At 38.7% G+C, this 20,529-nt stretch overlaps 1 protein-coding gene across 1 annotated transcript in view; it reads right to left on the bottom strand.

The window, feature by feature from the left end:
* CEP350 (centrosomal protein 350) overlaps positions 1-13,188 on the bottom strand; it is a 144,197-nt gene extending 131,009 nt beyond the window's left edge. The window contains exon 1 of the mRNA XM_039249495.1: positions 12,842-13,188. The gene's annotated coding sequence lies outside the window, so the exon portion shown is untranslated. The remainder of the gene's footprint in view (positions 1-12,841) is intronic.
* Between the last annotated feature and the right edge of the window lie 7,341 nt (positions 13,189-20,529).

Consider the following 20,529-nt stretch of genomic DNA (forward strand, 5'->3'; position numbering starts at 1 on the left):
CACTTGTGGGGATGAGCACTGAGTGTTATGTGGACACTAATTTGACAATAAACTATTTGTAAAAAAAAAAAAAAAAAAAAAAGAAACACTCATTTCCCTTGGCTTCCATATACTACACTCTGATTTTCCATCTCCTCTCTGGTTCTTAAGTCTCCTCTGCTAGCTAGCCCTTCTCTTTTAAATCTAGAGTTTCGGGGCGCCCGGGTGGCTTAGTCGGTTAAGCGTCCGACTTTCGCTCAGGTCATGATCTCGCGGTTCGTGGGTTCGAGCCCCGCGTCGGGCTCTGTGCTGACTGCCAGCTCAGAGCCTGGAGCCTGTTTCAGAGTCTGTCACTCCCTCTCTCTCTGACCCTCCCCTGCTCATGCTGTCTCTCTCTCTCTCTCTCTCTCCTCGAAATAAATAAATAAAACATTTAAAAAAAAAAAATCTAGAGTTTCAAGCGGGTTTGACCATGGGCTCTTTTCTCTTCAAACATTATACTCTGGGTGATGTCACTGTGTCTAAGTCTTCAAATACCATGTACGTATATGTCAATGACTGCCAAAACTCTAGTCTGGATGTTATCTCTGCTAACTCACATATCAAACTGCTTATTCAGAAACCTCAAAGGCACATCAAACTCAACATCTCCAAAAGCCAACTTATGATTATTCCCAAAAGCATGAGCTTGAGGCATTCCCTATCTCAGTCCAGAGGCATAAACCAGAAATATCCGCAAGAGGTAATTAAAACTACATGACCTCTAAGGTCCTACTGTACTCTAAATTTATAATCTATACCACCAGTTCCAATTGTGGTCCAGAAATCTCTGAGGGTCCACCTATCAGGGGAAATCTTTGAAATCAAAACTATTTCCATAATAATATTAAGACATTATTTCTCTTTTTCACTTTCTTTCTCTTATGACTATATATAGTGCAGTCTCCCAAAGCCTACATATGATATCACAACAGATTGAATGCAGAAGCAGATATGAGAATCCAGATGTCTTCTATTAAGCTAGACATTAAAAAGATTGGAAAAACGTCAAACAAGGTTATTCTTTTCACTAAGTGTTTTGGAAAATATAGTTACTTTTCATTTTAAAATGTTATTTATCTTAATATGGTTTAAATAAATTAATAAATATATTTAAAACTTCCATATCATGCATCTTCTCCAACCAGAATGCTATGAAACTAGAAATCAACCACAAGAAAAAATCTGGGAAAAACACAAATACTTGGAAGTGAAATAACATGCTACTAAAAAATAATGAGTCAACCAAGAAATCAAAGAGGAAATAAAAAAATATAGAGACAAAGGAAAATGAAAACGCAATGGTCCAAAATCTTTGGAATGTAGCAAGAGCTGTTCTCAGAAAGAAGATTATAGCAATACAGGTCTGCTGCAAGAAACAAAAAAAAAATGTCAAATAATCTAACCTGACATCTAAATGAGCTATAAAAAGAACAATAAACAAAACCCAAAATCAATAGAAAGAAGGAAATAATAAAGAATAGAGCAGAAATAAATGAAATAGAAACTAAAAAACAAAAACAAAAACCCAATATAACATATAAATAAAGCCAGGAGCTAATTCTTTGAAAAGATCAACAAGACTGATAAACCTTTAGCCAGACTCCTTAAAAGAGAGAGGGAGAGAAGAGAAAGAAAGAGTGAGAGGAAACAAAATCACAATGAGAGAGGAGAAATAACAACGAACACCACAAAACTATAAAGGATTTTAAGAGAGTAGTATGAAAAATTATACATCAATAAGTTGGACAACCTAAAAGAAATAAATTCCTAGAACCGTATCACTTCCCAAAACTGAATCAGGAAGAAACAAAAAATTTGAATAGACTGATTACCACCAATGAAACTGATTCAGTAATCAAACACTCCCAACAAACAAAAGTCTAGGACCAGATGAATTCACAGGAGACTTCTACTAGACATTTAAAGAAGAGTTAATACCTATTTTCAAACTACTCCAAAAAAAGAAGAGGAAGGAAAGTTTCCAAATATATTCTATGAGGCTAGCATTACTCTGATACCAAAACCAGATAAAGATACCACCAAAAAAGAGAACTACAGGTCAATATTTCTGATGAACACAGATGCAAAAAGATTCAACAAAATATTGACAAACTGAATCCAACAATACATTTAAAAAAAATCATTCACCATATCAAGTGGGATTTATTCCAGGGATGCAAATGTGGTTTAATATTCACAAACCAATCAACATGATACATCACATCAACAAGAGTAAGGATAAAACCATATGATTTCAAGAGATGCAGAAAAAGCATCTGACAAAGCACAACATTCAAGATAAAAACCCTCAACAAAGTAGGTTTAAAAGGAACATCAACATAATAAAGGCCATATAATAAAACAAACAAACACAGCTAACATCATATTCAATGGTGAAAAACTGAGAGCTCTTTCTCTAAGATCAGTAACAAAACAAGTTCACCTTCACCACTTTTATTCCACATAGTAGTGGAAGTCCGAGCCACAGCAATCATACAAGAAATAAAAGGTAGGACACCTGGGTGGTTCAGTCGGTTGAATGACGGACTTCAACTCAGGTCATGGTCTCACAATTCATGGGTTTGAGCCCCACATTGGGCTCTGTGCTGACAGCTCAGAGCCTGCAGCCTGCTTCTGATTCTGTACTTCCCTTCCTCCCTCTCTCTCTCTCTCTCTCTCTCTCTCTCTCTCTCGATCTCTCTCTCTGCCCCTCCCTCTCACAAATAAATAAATATTAAAAATAAAAAAAATTTTTAAAAATAAAAGGCACCCAAGTTGGTAAGGAAGAAGTAAACTTTCACTATTTGCAGATACTATATATAGAATATATATAGAGAGAGTATATATACACACATATATATAGAAAATCCCAAAGACCACCAAAATATATATATATATATAGAAAATCCCAAAGACCACCAAAAAACTACTAGAACTGATAAATGAATTTGGTAAGGTCACAAGATACAAAATCAATGTACAGAAATCTGTTGAATCTATGCACTGATAATAAAGCAGCAGAAAGATACATTAAGAAAATAATTCCATTTACAACTGCACCGAATATAATAAAATACCTAGGAATAAACTTAACCAAGGAGATAAAAGACCTGTCCTCTAAAAACTATTAAACATTGATGAAAGAAATTGAAGATGACACAAACAAATGGAAAAATATTCCATGCTCACAGACTGGAAGAACAAATATTGTTAAAATGTCCATACTACCAAAAGCAACCTACAGATTTAATGAAATCCCTTTTGAAATGCCAAGAGCATTTTTCACAGAACCATAACAAATAATGTATGGAACCACAAAAAAATCCAAATAGTCAAAACAATCTTGAAAAAGAAGAACAAAACAGAGGTATCACAATCCCAGATTTCAAGATCTACTAGAAAGCTGTGGTAATCAAAACAGTATGGTACTGGCACAAAAACTGACATATAGATCAATAGAACAGAATAAAAAACCTAGATATAAACCCACAATTACTTGGTCAATTAATCTTCAACAAAGAAGAATGGTAAAAAGATAGTCTCTTCGAAAAATGGTTCTGGGAAAATTGGACAGCTACATGCAAAAGAATAAAATTGGACCTCTCTTACAACATACACAAAAATAAAAATTCAAAATGGATTAAGGACTTAAATGTGAGCTCTGAATCATAAAATCATAGAAGACAGCACAAGCAGTAATGTCTCTGACATCAACTGTAGCAACATTTTACTAGATATGTCTTGAAGCAAGAGAAACAAAAGCAAAAATAAACTATTGGGAATACACCAAAATAAAAAGTGTCTGCGCAGCTAAGGAAACCATCAAAACTAAAAGATAAACTACTGAATAAGAGAAGATATTTGCAATTGGCATATCCAATAAAGGGTTAGTATCCAAAATACAGAAAGAACTTACACAACTCAACGCATACACGAAAACAAATAATCAATTAAAAAATGGGCATAAGACATGAATCAGACTTTTCTCCAAAGAAGACACACAGATGGCCAACAGACATATGAAAAGATGTTCAACATCCCTCATCATCAGGAAAATGCAAAACAAAACAATGAGATATCACCTCACACCTGTCAGAATGGCTAAAAATCAAAAACACAAGAAACAAGTATTGGCACAGGTGTGAAGAAAAAAGAATCCTTTTTGTACTGTTGGTGGGAAAGCAAATTGGTACGGCCACTGTGGAAAACAGTAGAGTGGCTCCTCCAAAAATTAAAAATAGAACTACCATATGATCCAGTAATTCCACTACTGGGTATTTACCCAAAGAATATGAAAACACTAATATGAAGATATAGGCACTCCTATGTTTACTGCAGTATTATTTACAATAGCCAATTTACGGAAGCAACCCAAGTGTCCACTGATAGATGAATGGATAAAGAAGAGGTAGGGGGTGTGTGTGTGTGTGTATGTACATATATCTTTATACTTGTATATATATATATAATGGAATATTATTCAGCCATAAAAAAGAATGAAATCTTGCCATTTGCAACAACATGAATGGATCTAAAGAGTATAATCCTAATATCAGAGGAAAAACAAATACCATTAGATTTCACTCACATGTGGAATTTAAGAAACAAAACAAAGAGAAAAAAGGGACAAACCAAAAAAGAGACTCTTAACTATAGAGAACAAATGGATGGATGGGCGAAATTGGTGAAGGAGATTAAGAGTACACTTATTATGATGAACACTGAGTAATGTACAGAATTGTTGAATCACTCACTGTATTGTACACCTAATACTAATACAACACTGTATGTTAACTATACTGGAATTAATATTTTCTTAAAAACTAACATATATATTTAAATCTTATATATAATAAATATCAGTAGACAAACCCCACATAAACAAAAGTTTTTTAAGTTGTTAATAACTCATGAGGTGGTCTTGACACCAAAAAGTTTGAGAAATGCTGATCTGTACGTACGGTATATACACAAATAAGATATGATATTTTAAAATAGCCAATTCCCAACTATCCTCTAGCAGCAAATTTTCCCTCTACATTTATTGACAGGGCTCTCATTCAATCACACAGATTTGGTTCAATTATTTATTGGGCTCCCCCTATGTGCTTGGCACTTGGGGATAAACGATGAAAGAAATTATATTATTTTGGCTCTCACAGAATATTTTCCATACTTTTGCTACATTTCGGTTCTCTCATCTCTATCAGATCCTATATAACAACCACGGTTGGCTGAAAGAATGAGGAAAAAAACCCAACAATCCTGCAATAGTCATACTATCTAATCTAAATATAAAATGGACAAATTTAGTAGGGACCAGGCTGGAAAAAAAGGAAAAAACATTGCAGTTCTAGGTCAGACCCATTACTCTGTTACAAGTAAATTCTCAAAATAACCAAGATCCCCATAATATAGTATAATACACATATACAAATGACCTGAGAATTTAGCCTCACCTCTTTTCACATTTAAAATACAAAAACCCAGGGCACCTGGGTGGCTCAGTCGGTTGAGTATGGCTCAGTCGGTTGAGTATCTGACTTCAGCTCAGGTCATGATCTCATGGTTTGTGAGTTCGAGCCCTGTGTCAGGCTCTGTGCTGACAGCTCAGAGCCTGGAGCCTGCCTGCTTCAGATTCTGTGTTTCTGTGTCTCTGTCTCTCTCTCAAAAAATAAACAAACATTAAGGAAATATATAAGTGAAAAAATAAAATACAAAAACCCCAAGAACCACTTTTACAAATACAAGGCAGATCTATTGTAATCTATGAAATCCAGAAGAAACTATGTTACATTTGGTACCAGTTTGGCCTCTGGAATATAAGAGGCAGGGTGAGGATCACAAGAACATAATGTTCCCTACTGATAGGAAATGAAGAGCTAAACTAAAACTTGACTAGAGGTGCCCCTAGTCTTCTACTTAAGGAGAACTGAAAACAATGAACAAGACTAGGAATAATGAGGGGAGAAGCCCTAGACACAGGAGTCTATGCTTACCCACCATCTAGTTATCCTGAATACTTGCTCTTCCAAATTAATTTCAAGGAATATATCCCTATAAAAGTGTTTTATAGCTTGCGAATCAGGATTATTATTTGGTCTAAGTATGAAATTTTCAAAGGGACAAAACCTTCCCTGATACCTAAGAAACTCTTAAAACTGGTTAACTCTGAGGATCCAGGAGAAAGCAGATTTTTCTGTGGATATGTTTTTGGATTTCCTTAAAGCAGAGGGCCCTCATCATGTTCTGAGGAAGAAAAGAAACACAAGAAAAAACAAATAATTTTGAAAAGTTGCCTTCTATATGCAATGACTTAGCTAATTTAAGCTAAGGCTGTAAAGGAAACAAAGATAACGACTTTTTCTTTCATTGGAAGCGTTTATTGACTCCTTAATGCAGTGTCGTTGCTGCCACTTTGTGGATCCTCTTAATACCTTGTACTATTATTCACGTATCTGTCACTACATGAACAATAGGGATGATGTTTTAGTCCCCTATATAACCTTAGTCCATGCATAGTACACACTAGGTGCTCCAGACCTGCTTACTAACTGATGGCCCCATTGATAAGTGTCAGAATCCAATCCCTACAGGCAAATAGGCCATATATATATATATATATGACTCATATATATATGAGACTCATAATGGGAAGAGGTTAACCATTCCTAAGCAGATAATTTATTCTGACAACATGTAAAATAACTAACTACATAATAGGTAAATGCATACATCTGCATTTTATAATTTAAAACAAGCCTGGAACTATAAAGAAATTCTTTAATAAAATACTCTTATAGGGGTGCCTTGGGGGTTCAGTCGGTTAAGCGTCCAAATCCTGATTTCGGCTCAGGTCATGATCTCACAGTTTGTGGGTTCGAGCCCCACAATGGGCTCTGCACTGATGGTGGGGAGCCTGCGTGGAATTCTCTCTCGCCCTTACTCTCTGTTCCTCCCCCACTTGTGTTCTCTCTCTCTCTCTCAAATAAACTTTAAAAAATTTTTTTAAATAATTCATCATACACAAATGTAGCATCTATACAAATTTTCAGAGATGCATCAATTGAATAAGTGTAGTCCAATTTCATTTATAACCAATCAGAAAATAAAGCATACTAAAGCTAGAAGTTAGAGGTCAACCAGCCTCATGTTCTTCAAATTTGTAGTAATGACCCCTTAGTAGGTCAAAGAAAAAAAAAACAATCTGGTGGGTTGGAGCTAGCATTTTTTAATAAAAACCAAACAAGACTGAATTAAAAATAACAGAAGTGTTGAAAGCAGTAAGGGCATTATTTAGTGAAACTTACGTTTCATTTATATTTATACATCTATGTGTATATTATAACCCTATGAAAAATAAATCTCTTACTGTAAGTGTCCTAGTCAAAAGAGTTTAAGAGGTTCCCAAGCTTTTTCAGTTCACAGAACTCTCAGTGTCTCAGTAATTTTTTCATGGTTCCCCCTGGGCACCAAAAAATACCTACTAGTTCCATTTATTACATCCATACAATCTATTAAGTATTTGTGTCCTAACGACTTAGTAGCAGTTTGAAAAATACATATAAATTGAAAGAAATATTTTATTACTAAATAACCACAATTATTTATTAATGGGATGAATGCACCTACTCTACACAATTTCTCAAACCCTGAAATCCCTTTGGACACTGCCACTTTGATTTACCGTTCACACAGATTTTTGCACAGTACTTTTTTAAATCACAGTAGGCCCCCTACCCCCAACCTAGCTTTTTGAAGACTTCCTGTCATATAAAAGAATACAGCACAATATCACAGACACTACCTGAAACTAACACTTTGAGCAGAGTCCCACAGATGTCAAATATCACACAGATACCCCACAATTGTCAAATATTGCTGTGTTTCCCTCAAAAATTTTTAAATATTCCACAGTGCCTGTGTGAGCTCACTATAGTGCTCAAAGGTACCTGACAGCACAGTTTGGGAATCCTGGGTTTAAGGAACAACTGCTAGCCTGTGTACTTTGCAAATTAAGAAATGATACTTAAGGTCACTAAAGCTAGTAGAAAATAAAAACACTTAAGGTTTAACCTTCCATCAACGAAAGTTTTGAAACAGAATCTAATCATGTGATATCATGTGGATGAAATCTACAGATCTCTGAAAAATAACTAAATTAAAAAATACATTTAGGGGCATCTAGGCAGCTCAGTCGGTTGGGCGTCTGACTTCGGCTCTGGTCATGATCTCACCATTCCCAAGTTCAAGTCCCACATCCGACTCCGTGCTGACAGCTCAGAGCCTGGAGCCTGTTTCAGATTCTGTGTCTCCCTCACTGTCTCTGCCCCACCCCCGCTCATGCTCTGTCCCTCTTAAAAATAAACAAACATTTTTTAAAAAATGTTTCCAGAATACATTCATATGACTGTATAAAAGAAAATTTGTTTTGATATTTTTTAGAGAAAAGTTTCAAAAATTATAAAAGTGGAACTTATAATAAATACAAAAGTGTCTAAAGTAAAAAAGAGTCATCCACTCCCCAAGAGATAACACAGCTAATAGTTTAACATACATATATCCTTACAGACCATTTCCTATGCACATACTAAATCATAAAAAAATCAAACTAAATTTCTTTGCCCGTGCTTGTTTTTTCAAAACTGAATCATAGTCTATGGTGTAATGCAACTTCTTTTTGCACTCAGTATTATGTCATGAACATTCTTCCATGTCAGTACATAATAGTAATTGCAAACACTTAAACATTTATGTGGTGATTACTATGCTTGCTTAGGGCTTAAATAGTAACTCATTTAACTCACACAACAGCCCTGTCAGGTGAACTATAATTATATCATTTATAGATGAGTTTAAGTAATTTGCTAATGGCTGCATCTAATAAATGATGCAGTTGGGATTTGAACCCAGAAAGTTAGTTGCATGGTCCTTGTACTCAATGATACACTTAGCTGCTTCTCATGAAGTAAATATAGCTATCCCTCAACCTGTTAACAAGTGCATAGCACTTCAAAACATTAAGTACACTATAATTAACTCTTCCTCTACATTTAGGACTATTCCTGACATTTAGGACTTTTTATTTTTGAATACTATTGGCATTTACTTGTAATAATGTTAAAATGAACTCCTTATAGATTTGCTCTTGTGCTTTTGTGTTAAAATTTCTGTAAGATAGGGGCACCTGGGTGGCTTAGTCGGTTAAGCGTCCGACTTTCGCTTAGGTCATGATCTCACAGTTCGTGGGTTCGAGCCCCGCGTCGGGCTCTGTGTTGACTGCCAGCTCAGAGCCTGGAGCCTATTTCAGAGTCTGTATCCCCCCCTCTCTCTGACCCTCCCCTGCTCACACTCTCTCTCTCTCCTAGAAATAAATAATAAAAATATTTTTTAAAAAAATTCTGTAAGATAAACTCCTAAAAATGAAATAACTCTATCAAATATCCGCACCCTTAATTTTGATAGAGAATACCAAATTTCCTTCCAGAACACTGTCCTAGCTGTACCCATTTACAGTCCCAATGACAGAGGGGAGGGTTGAGGTTTATTGTTAACAAATATTTCTGATTCATGGGGAGGTCTATTTTGAATTTTTAATGCACTCTGATGTAGAATGAACAGACTGCCAGGTTGTTCCTAATCCTCCTCTGATTTGATGGTTATCTGACTTCAAAGAAGTGTAGACTTAGCAGCTGTATAGTGAATTCTTCATCCAGTTATGAAATCAACTCTAGGTGAGATATTTCCCCTATACAATACTGTTCACTTCTGTATAAAACGTGGGAATTAGACTACCTGGCCTTTCAGATTTAAAACTCTCAATGCTGTAATTAAGAAGTGACTTAAAGTTATTAAGAGCCTATAATTATGGTACTAATTAGGTCAGGACCTTAAACCTATTTTCTTTAAATTATAATAACTATTGCCAGACACCCAGCAAACCATTAAAACAGCCAATAAAGCTTTCTGGATCCACCTGTGGCTTATTCTCAGTGGCTTTTTAATCCCAAGCTGTCATTCCCTGCCACCTAACAAATTTGAACATATCTCTGGAGTATATTTCTAATAAGATTTGACGTGTGCCTAGGAACCTGAAGCAGTGCTGTGTTTTGTGTTTTAAATATTATGCCAAGACTACTCTTAAGTCAATTTATTCAACTAATATTTATTGACTGGTTTACTATGTACCAGCTACTGGGTGCACAATAGTTAACAGAGAACCTCTGTCACCATGGAACTTACAGACTAGACAAGAAAGGCAAATCACAAACCAAAATAACCACTAGTCAATGGAAAGTTATACTTGTGATAACAATAAACAAAAAGCTATTACTGAAGGGGAAAGAAACCAATATGCAATCTTTTGATTATTTGTGGGTTTTGTTTTTTTTTTTTTACTATCTGCAACACTAAAAGTTGTTTGACATGAGAAGAAAATGTCAATAAAGAAACTATTTCACAAACTCTCCCACACTGCAAAAAATAGCAAACACATGTGTAGATGGCAAGTTAACTTTTTAAGTCATCAAGACTAGAACAAAATCACCAAGATGTTTCTACTTTTCCGTTACGCTACTATGTAGCCCAAATATTGGTGGATCATAACTAAGAGTATAAATGATTCGAATTATCAAAGATGATAGAACTCTGAGGATCCAAACAAAATGAAAGATGACAAATCAACTACAATTTCTTAGGAATACTGTTCAAGCAAAAAGCACATACAGCAGTAAAGCCATTCATTATAATTCATCGCTTGTTCATAATTAACAAAATTACTGAAAATATTGTTTTTAAAGAACAATGATCATCAGCATTAAGGAGTTAATGGAATGTCAAAAGGAACAAAAATAGAATTTTTTTTAGATTTTATAAAAGCAAGTTCCAGGAGTATCTACTTAATATTCAATTTAAAACAAAACTAATTCTACAATGTTAATTAGGCTTGTGGTGATCATTTCACAATACAAACATATACTGAATCATTATGTTGTACACCTGAAACTAATATAATGTTGTGTCAATTATACCTCAATAAAAACAAAAAACACTTGTTCAGGAATAAGAGCATTATTCATCACACTTCCTTGTGTCAATTTCCACAACTGCAAAACAAAAATATTTGCCAAGCCTACCTCACATTGCTGTGAATACTAAATAGAATAACGTATGTGGTGACACACCAAAAAATGATGTCAGTTATTTTAAACAGTTGCTTCTTTTTTGCTGCCACTGTAACTTATAGCAATTTAACAAATAACAAAATTGATTAAATGGGGACTTCATCTCCTTTCATCTGCCCATGATACAAGTGTTATAAAATGGACAAAAGACTGGCAATCAAAAAAAAGCATTAAGAAAAAATTCAAAACTTCATAATTCCTAAATTGATTACCCCACCAGGAGGCTGGCTGTTTAAGTGCTAACACTCTTACATAACAATACATCTCAGAGACTCAGAAATTATCTCACATATGTATAAAATTGTTTACTTATTAGACGTCACCATCATGACAAACACAAGTCCTGCTACTGACTACGAAAAAATGAGATACATGTATTTATCCACACAGACAATGTATTTTAGCTCGATGTTTATTTTCTGATTAAAGCATCTTCAATTCAATTCAATGCCTCAATGGTTCAGATTTATTTTATTATACTGAATGGAGTTCATCAACTGAGCATACCAAACCTGATTTCATGTTACACATCCATGGGTTTGAAGCAACTTCTACCATCGGTCTAACAACCAATCTCCCAAAATCACAATCTCATGTTATTGGCAGCACACTGCCTTGTTTAAAAACTGCATTTTAAACCAAGAAATTTTTAAAGTGGAGAGCAGCTCTCAATATTTTATCATTGCTCCTACAAACCGTTTCAGGCTGTTGCTAGGTCCGCCTAACATAGCCTTTCCTTCAAAACCTTTAAATACAAGAGGAGGAGGAATCGTTAACATGGCAACATAACCATTAACGACTTTTCCAAATTCAAAACAAGGATCGCCATCAAAACAAAAATATCAAACAATCAGGTGGAGTGTATGGATACTGATTACTACTGCTGACAACCTGTCATATAGGATCTTTTCCTTTATGAAAGATTTGCTACTACGCTAAAACCACATTAAAAGCTTATACTTATTTGCAACTTCCTATCTGAAAACTAAAAACCCAGAGAAATTCCAAACCGTATTTGGAACATTAGTTAGGTATTATTTACCATGTTGGGCTACATTTAAAAAGAGGGCGGGGGGAAAATAGACAACTTGGAAAGCGTAAAGCTTTTTAAATCTCCCACTAAATCATTTGTGAATAAATCGGTAGACTACATTCTGCAGCTGCTAGACTGGAAGAGAAGATCAAAGTTTTCCCTATACTTGAGAATGCTTATCCCCACCAAAAAGGAACAGAAACCAGTCATCCTTGCCACTGGAGCCAGTTGCCCCGAAATTTCCTAAAATATGCCTGATCTGCAAGTGAAGGAAGAGCACTTCTCCGGAGACCAAAGGCGAGAGGTATCTTACATCTTTTGCAGACGAGAGGAGGGGCTGGGAGCAGGGAGAGCACTAGCAGGTAAGGAAGGAAATCCGTCTTCGGCAGGCACCGGTGGGACCTGAAATCCAGGGCTCAGGATGGCCCTCCCCGCAAAGGCTCAGGATACGGGGAGGTTCCCCGAGGGGGACGCCAGGCTGGGCCAGGGCTCCCGGCGCCCCGCCCCGCCTCTCTCGCCGCCACCGGGGACCCGGGACCGCGGACAGAGGCAGCAGCAGCTAAGCGAGCGTCCGCGGTCCCAGCCACGTCCTCCCGCGGCTCACCTGAGAGTGTCGCCTCCGCCCTCGGCTCCCACGGTGCATCCCGCGGGGCCTGGCGGAGGGTGCAGTGATGCCGCCCCGACCGGCCCCAGGGCTGCCGGGCCTGGCCTCCCCGCTCCGGGGACGCACCGGGTGCCCGCCTCGCACTTGCTCCCGGGATCCGCCGGGCTGCAGAGACGGAAGGAGAGGCGGAAAGGCTGCCTCCCCTCCCCCACAGCAAGCCTCCCCCTGAGCTGCGGTTCTCTGCAGTTTCCTCTGGCGCAGGTCCGGCCCCGCTCCCCTGCCCGGGAGTCACTTCGGCAGCGGCGGCCCAGTCGCCATTACAGCCCAACAACTGACACGGAGGAGGAGCGGCGCCGGCGGCAGTGGCAGTGGCGGCCGCGCGAGGCAGGGCGGGAGCTGTCGGGGCCCAGGCAAACGTCGCGAGAACTGTCCCGAGACGGTTCCACAGGAATACAACCTTCGGTTGGGGCCATGTTGAGTGTGGCCATAAGGTACGGGAGAGAGGAAACGAAGAAAGGACACTCGAGGGCGCCATGTTTGGTGTGGCGATTTTGTGCCTTGCAGGACTCGGGAGGAGCCAAAGTAGATCCGCAGCGGAGACCTCTCTCCACCCCCACTCCCCCCGCCCTCCTTGCTCGGACGCTAATTGGGCCTTTTGGCTGCGCATTTCACCCCGGGCCAAAAAAACAAGCTGGGGGTTGACCAGGATGAACTCCGAAGTCGAAATTGCAGCTTCTCAGAGTTTACGATGTTTCACCAATTGTCATCCAAGTAAATCTTCTTTACCCCGATCAGTTTCAGAGTAATTGCAGCGCTGCGGCTGCTGCAGTTACCCACTGCTGTCACTGTGGCCGTTTTGTTCGCTAGGGTTACGATTGCGTTCAGCATGCAGGCTGTCTAATGGCTAAAGAATCCAGAGCAAGTAAAACGGAGTTTCCTCCCGTTAGGTCTACGTCTGTAGACCTGTGCTTTCAGAGACTTTCTGTGATCAACATATCTTCTAGTATCTTTATCCTCTTTCCCTAGCCTCCGAACGGTGAATTCTAATGTGTGTCGACTGAGCTTAAAAGACATGTCTCCTGCAAATAATGCCACCTTCCGCTAGGTGCTCACTTCACACAAGCTCTCCGCCCAGCACTTTCCTCCACCTTCTGAACTCCTATAACTGTTTATCCAGAGACTGTTTCTCATCTTTAGGTATCTTGAAGACTCTTGTCTCTCTGTACCCCAGTAGGGCCTAGCTCAGTAACTGGGACATTTTAGGTGCTCGATAACTGCTTATTGAGTAGATCTCAGTAAAAGCAGGAGGCAGTAACTGCTCCTTCTTTGTAGGGCTTTTAACTGTGCCTGAATAGGACGTAAGTGGATGTGCAAAAATGGTCCTGCACATATGTAAAATGTGTATTATGTCCCCAGGAAGCTGTGCTAGAGGGAACAGGAAATGGGGCTCTCCCAATGGTGCCAGCGGCAGCGAGAAAAACAACATAAGGAAAGAGTTATTTTCCTCATCCTTTCTATGTAAAACAGTGGGATAGATGTTTTTCATATGTTATTTTACTGAATTTATACAACCACCTTATTAAATACCATACTCACGTTTTTAAAAAGAGGAAATGGGAAGGGGACGCCTGGCTGGCTCAGTGAGTGGAGTGTGGGACTCTTGATCTTGGGGTTGTGAGTTGGAGCCCCACTTTAGATGTAGAGACTACTTAAAAATAAAATCTTTAAAAGTGGAAATGAGTTGTGAAAAGGTAAGTAATTTGCTCAATATTATACCATCAGTAAAAGGCAAATATAAGATTTGAGGTCTCCATTACTCTAAAGCCTACTTATACTTCTCCACCCCCAAGCTGCCTCCTGAGCAGCAGAGAAAACACCAAAAGTTTCTGTCGCTATGTGGGGAGCAATATTATCCTCACATCAGCCTATGCACAATTTCCATCTCTCATACCGGATGCTGGTCCCTGCCTCTCAAACACACCAACCTCTCTTCTTTTTGACATGTCATAGCTCTTATTGTTTATACCCTACAGATTGGCTCTTGCAGTATTTTACCATACTTGACTGTAATGAATATGAAGTTGCAATTTTTTTTTTTAATTTTTTTTTTTATTTATTTCTAGGAGAGAGAGAGACAGCGTGAGCAGGGGAGGGTCAGAGAGAGAGGGAGACACAGACTCTGAAACAGGCTCCAGGCTCCGAGCTGGCAGTCAGCACAGAGCCCGACGCGGGGCTTGAACCCACAAACCGCGAGATCATGACCCAAGCGAAAGTCAGATGCTTAACCGACTAAGCCACCCAGGCGCCCCAAAGTTGCAATTATTGAGTGAGGTCCTGAGACAAACCGATAGCAGCAAGTAGAGTAAATTATGAGACAGGCGTCCAAGAAGCACATTTTCAAAGCAGTAACATGACACCAGTAATGCAATTCTTGGGCCTTTCTCTCAAGACCCTTCAACCCTGTCAGTGATATGAAAGGGTTGAGAGGGAGCTCCTGAGGGGCTCAGTAAGTTGAGCCACCAACTTCCGCTCAGGTCATGATCTCACAGCTCATGAGTTCAAGCCCCGCATCGGGCTCTCTGCTGTCAACACAGAGCCCGCTTCGTATCCTCAGTTCCCTCCATCTCTCTCTGCCAATCCGCAGCTTGTTCTCTCTCTCTCTCTCTCTCCCAAAAGAAATAAATAACCTTTTAAAAAAAGGGACTGAAGGATTGTAGATTCACAGGATTTGAGAGGAAGATTTTTGGAGAGAATAGGAATAGAGGTGCAGAGCTGACTTCTTCCTTTCCTCAAGCTGGTGAGAGGGCTTTGAGGAGACAACATGGAAAGCTTGATGTGTGCACCAGAATCTGGAAGCCAGGGTAGCCCGAGGCTGGACTCAGCCTTAAAAAGGTTCAGTAGCCTTCGCAGCCAGGTAGAGAATGGTGCCTGCCCAAGTTAAGTGTTCCTGCTCCAAAGAGGAAGTCAGAGATAACTGAACCTGAAGTCAGAACCCACGTAACTAGTATTCTAGTATCGAGTTAAGGAAGGGTGGAGAGATACATCGTAGTTGCTTGTACATGTATAAACTATCTCTACCTGGATCCAAAAGACACTGCTCACACTGGCTGTCTTTGTGGAAGGAAGCAGATGACTAGGGGTTAGAGGGAGAATTATCAGTTGTAGTCTTTTGTACCTTAACAATTCTGAATTATGTGAATATACTAACCATTTAAAAATAAGTATTTTAGGGGCGCCTGGGTGGTTTAGTCAGTTGGGCGTCCGACTTTTGCTTGGGTCATGATCTCGTGGTTCGTGGGTTCGAGCCCCGCGTCGGGGTCTGTGCTGACTGCCAGCTCAGAGCCTGGAGCCTGTTTCAGAGTCTGTGACTCCCTCTCTCTCTGACCCTCCCCTGCTCACGCTGTCTCTCTCTCCTAGAAATAAAAATATATACATATATTAAAAATAAGTATTTTAAAATAGAGATTAGGTATTTTCCTTAAAAAAAAAAAAGAAATTAAAATTGAAGGAATCCTCTTGGAAGGGTGGCCTGCCAGAGAGAGTGGAACCCAGAGAAAGACAAGTTATTTGGTAGGGTGCAGAAGATGAGGGGACATTGGGAGTGGCCAGCTGAAGGAGAAGCAATCAATAACATTTCACAAGCAAGAATAGAATGGTCAAAAATGTGAAAAGAGAGAGGAGGAGATTTAACTTTTTTTTAAAGTTTATTTTGAGAGAGAGAGAGAGAGAGAGCACTCAATTGGGGGAGGGGCAGAGAGAGAGGGAGACACAGAGGTTTGAAATCACAAGCTGTGAGATCATGACCTGAGCTGAAGTCAGACGCTTAGCCCACTGAGCCACCCAGGCGCCCCTGTAGCAAAATATTTTTAAATGCCAAAGAATAAAAAAGAGTAAATTCAGAAATGTGATTACCTCTGAGGGAGCAGAAGGGGAAGTTATATGTGGTACAGATGAACTTGAAAAGCTTGATGGTGATGGTGGTAATGTTTTATTTCTCAAGCTAGATGCAAGTGTTTGTATTGTTATTCTTCATAGTTTTTGTATTTCCAAAATATTAAATGATATTTTTTTAACATAAAAATAAATGAGAATTTTGGGGCGCCTGGGTGGCTTAGTCGGTTAAGCGTCCGACTTTCGCTTGGGTCATGATCTCGCGGTTCGTGGGTTCGAGCCCCGCGTCAGGCTCTGTGCTGACTGCCAGCTCGGAGCCTGGAGCTTGTTTCAGTCTGTGACTCCCTCTCTCTCTAACCCTCCCCTGTTCACGCTGTCTCTCTCTCTCCTAGAAATAAAATAAAAATAAATAAATAAATAAATAAATGAGAATTTTAAAATACATGTAGGGAATAGGAGGAAGAACACTGCAGACAGAAAAGTAAAAGAACACAAGAATGTAATTTTCCTCAGTAGAAACGATATCCTACTGATTTGGGGCTCAAGAAACTTTTGAACTTTGTAGCACTGAACAGAAAAGTACACTCTTTTTATCGGAGTCTAAGCCAAGGCAAGAGTGTATATCCAAGAAAAAGCCCCAGCAACTTCCTTGGAGGTAAATTAGCCACAGTTCACACAAAGAGCAACCACCACCAAAGGGAAGTTTGTGCAGAATCAGCTCCAACCTGTGTCCTGCCTCCAAGCTACTGTTCCATAGCAGCAAAGAGAGGTCATCTCCTCGCCTCAGCCCAGCCCTCCTCTACGCACAGTCCTGGGAGAGGAAGGTAGGTCAGTGAAAAAGCAGTACAGCTGGTTCTAAGTAAAACAAAACCCCAAGTTAATGCTAATGCTGTTCAATTTTTTTATTAATTCACGCCAAACAAGTTACTTTCTTTTTTAAAAAATTTTATTTATTTTGAGAGAGCGTGAGTGGGGGAGGGGCAGAGAGAGAAGGAGAGAGAGGATCTCAAGCAGGCTCCACACTGACAGCGCCAAGCCCAATTCAGGGCTCAAACTCACAAACCATGCGATCATGAATCTCAGAGACAACCAACTGAACCACCCAAGTGCCCCTTTGTCCCCTCTTCTTGAGCCTAGATGGAACTTTACAACCGCCTCGACCAAGGGAATACAACTGAGATGATAAAATGTGATTTCAGAGGTTAGGGCATAAAAAGCAATATCATTCTGCTTGGTGTTCTGTCTCCAGGGACACATGCCTTGGAAATTCTGTCTGATGAAAAAAGTCCAGTTGAAGCTCTATGCTGGAAGACCATATAGAGACAGAATGCCCGAAGAACCCCAGGTATTCCTCCTCCCAACTAAGTCTTTCAGCATTAACTACCAGACAAATGAGGGAGTGATAATTCCAGATGATTCTGGACCCTATCTGTATTAGTCAGGTCTAATAGAATTGATAGGATGTGTAAATGTGTGTGTATATATATATAATATATTATATATGCATATTATATATATACATATATATGTATATACATATGTGTATATATACATATTATATGCATACATATGCATATAATATGTATATGTATATGTGGATATTATATATACACATATATGTGTATATAATACACACATGTAATATTATAATATGTGTGCAATATATGTGTCATTTAATGTTAACATATATACTGTAACATACATACACATACATTTTCACATATATATACACTTTAAAAAATATTAAAAAGTCTGACTTTTTAAAAATCTTAAAATTCCCACTCCAACTACTCTATAAATACAATTACAATTGATTTTGCATAAACCAGTTGCTAAGAATGAAAACCTGGTGATAAAACAGAAAAGAAACTTCCATCTTTGAGTAGCAGGGCATTGTTGATCCAACTACATCGTCTCTCCCTCTGTGTCTCTCTCTTTATATACACACACACACACACACACACACAAACACTTGTTTTGTCACACACACTTATGTGGTTCACTCTTGTTGTCTCATTTGTTTTAGGCGGGAATGTTACTACAACTTTACAACAACCAGGAAGGTGGGGAGCCAATCAGAATGGAGCAGGGCTAGAGGCTTCTCTCTTTGGTGGGTATAAACACCTTAGTTGTTAGATCTTGGCAATGAGTTTGCTGAGGGATAGCAGCTATTTAGAAACCAGTATAGAACCATGTTTTTTAAGTTTTTATTTAAATTATAGTTAGTTAGCATGCAGTGTAATATTAGTTTCTGGTGAACAATTTAGTGACTCAACACTTAACATACAACACCCAGTGCTCATCACAAGTACACTCCATAATCCTCATCACCTATTTTGCCCATCTTCCCACCTACCTCTCTTCTGGTGACCATCAGTTTGTTTTCTATGTTAAGAATCCAATGGGGCACTTAACCTCAGTCAGTTAAGTGGCTGCCTCTTGATTTTGGCTCAGGTCATGATGCCGGGTTCCAAGCTGAGCATGGACCCTGCTTAAGATTCTCACTCTCCCTCTTCCTTCCCCCTCCCCAGCTCACATGCATGTGTGCTCTCTCTCTCTCTCAAAAATAAAAAATAAACCATTTCTTGGTTTCTCTTTTTTTTCCCCCTATGATAATTTGTTTCTTAAATTGCACATGTGAGTGAAATCATATGGTATTTGTCATTCTCTGGCTGATTTTTTTCACTTGGCATAATATTCTCTAGCTCCATCAACATCATTGTAAATGGCAAGATGTCATTCTTTTGATGGCTGAATAATATTCCATCGTGCATATATACCACATCTTCTTTATCCATTCATCAATCAATGGACATCTGGGCTCTTCCATAATTAGGCTATTGTAGATAATGCTCCTATAAACATTAGAGTGCGTGTATTCTTTTGAATTAGTATTTTTGTATTCTTTGGGTAAATACCTAGTAGTGCAATTGCTGGATTGTAGGGTAGTTCTATTTTTAACTTTTTGAGGAAACCTCATACTGTTTTCCACAGTGGCTGCACCAGTTTGCACTCCCACCAATGGTTCAAGAGGGTTCTGCTTTCTCCACATCCTTGCCAACACCTGTTGTTTCTTATGTTTTTGATTTAACCATTCTGACAGGTGTGAGATGATATCTCATTATACTTTTGATTTGTGTTTCCTTGATGACGAGTTAGGTTGAACATCTTTTCATATGTCTGTTGGCCATCTGTATGTTTTCTTTGGAAAAATGCCTATTCATGTCTTTTGCCCATTTTTAATTGGGTTATTTGTTTTTTGGGTGTTGAGTTTTATAAGTTCTTTATATATTTTGGATACCAATTCTTTATCAGATATGTCATTTAGTTTAGAACTATTTTAATATTTAAACAACCAAACTCATGCAGACTAGATGTCAGCTGAAAATTAGGTATGATATTATTGCAGGGTTTACAGTGGGCTTTACCCCACTGGTTTTACCATCATTATAGCCATATAAGAAAACATGAGAAAAATTTGCCTTTGGTAAGAATGCACTGGACCATGCTAGCAGAGTCTATTTTTTTACTGAACAAACCTGTCAGTATAAGTGTATGCTTAACAACATTGTGTTTCTCATGCTTGATGCCATTCAGTCCCAAGTCTATGACTCAGATAAGCAGAATTGCCCTGAGATTTTGAGACTCTGTGAGAGGGCACATGAGGAAGCCTATTGCTGTCAGCAATACGTAATGTGGAATGTACCTGAAAGTTCTTTGAGGATTCAGCCATTCATAGTCACAGATTAAAATACAACAACCACCACACCAATAAGGGAGCAAGCAGTATTTGTCTA

The sequence above is a fragment of the Hyaena hyaena genome, unplaced genomic scaffold (genome assembly GCF_003009895.1).
Source record: "Hyaena hyaena isolate Hyena2069 unplaced genomic scaffold, ASM300989v1 scaffold_339, whole genome shotgun sequence".
Taxonomy (NCBI): Eukaryota; Metazoa; Chordata; class Mammalia; order Carnivora; family Hyaenidae; genus Hyaena; species Hyaena hyaena.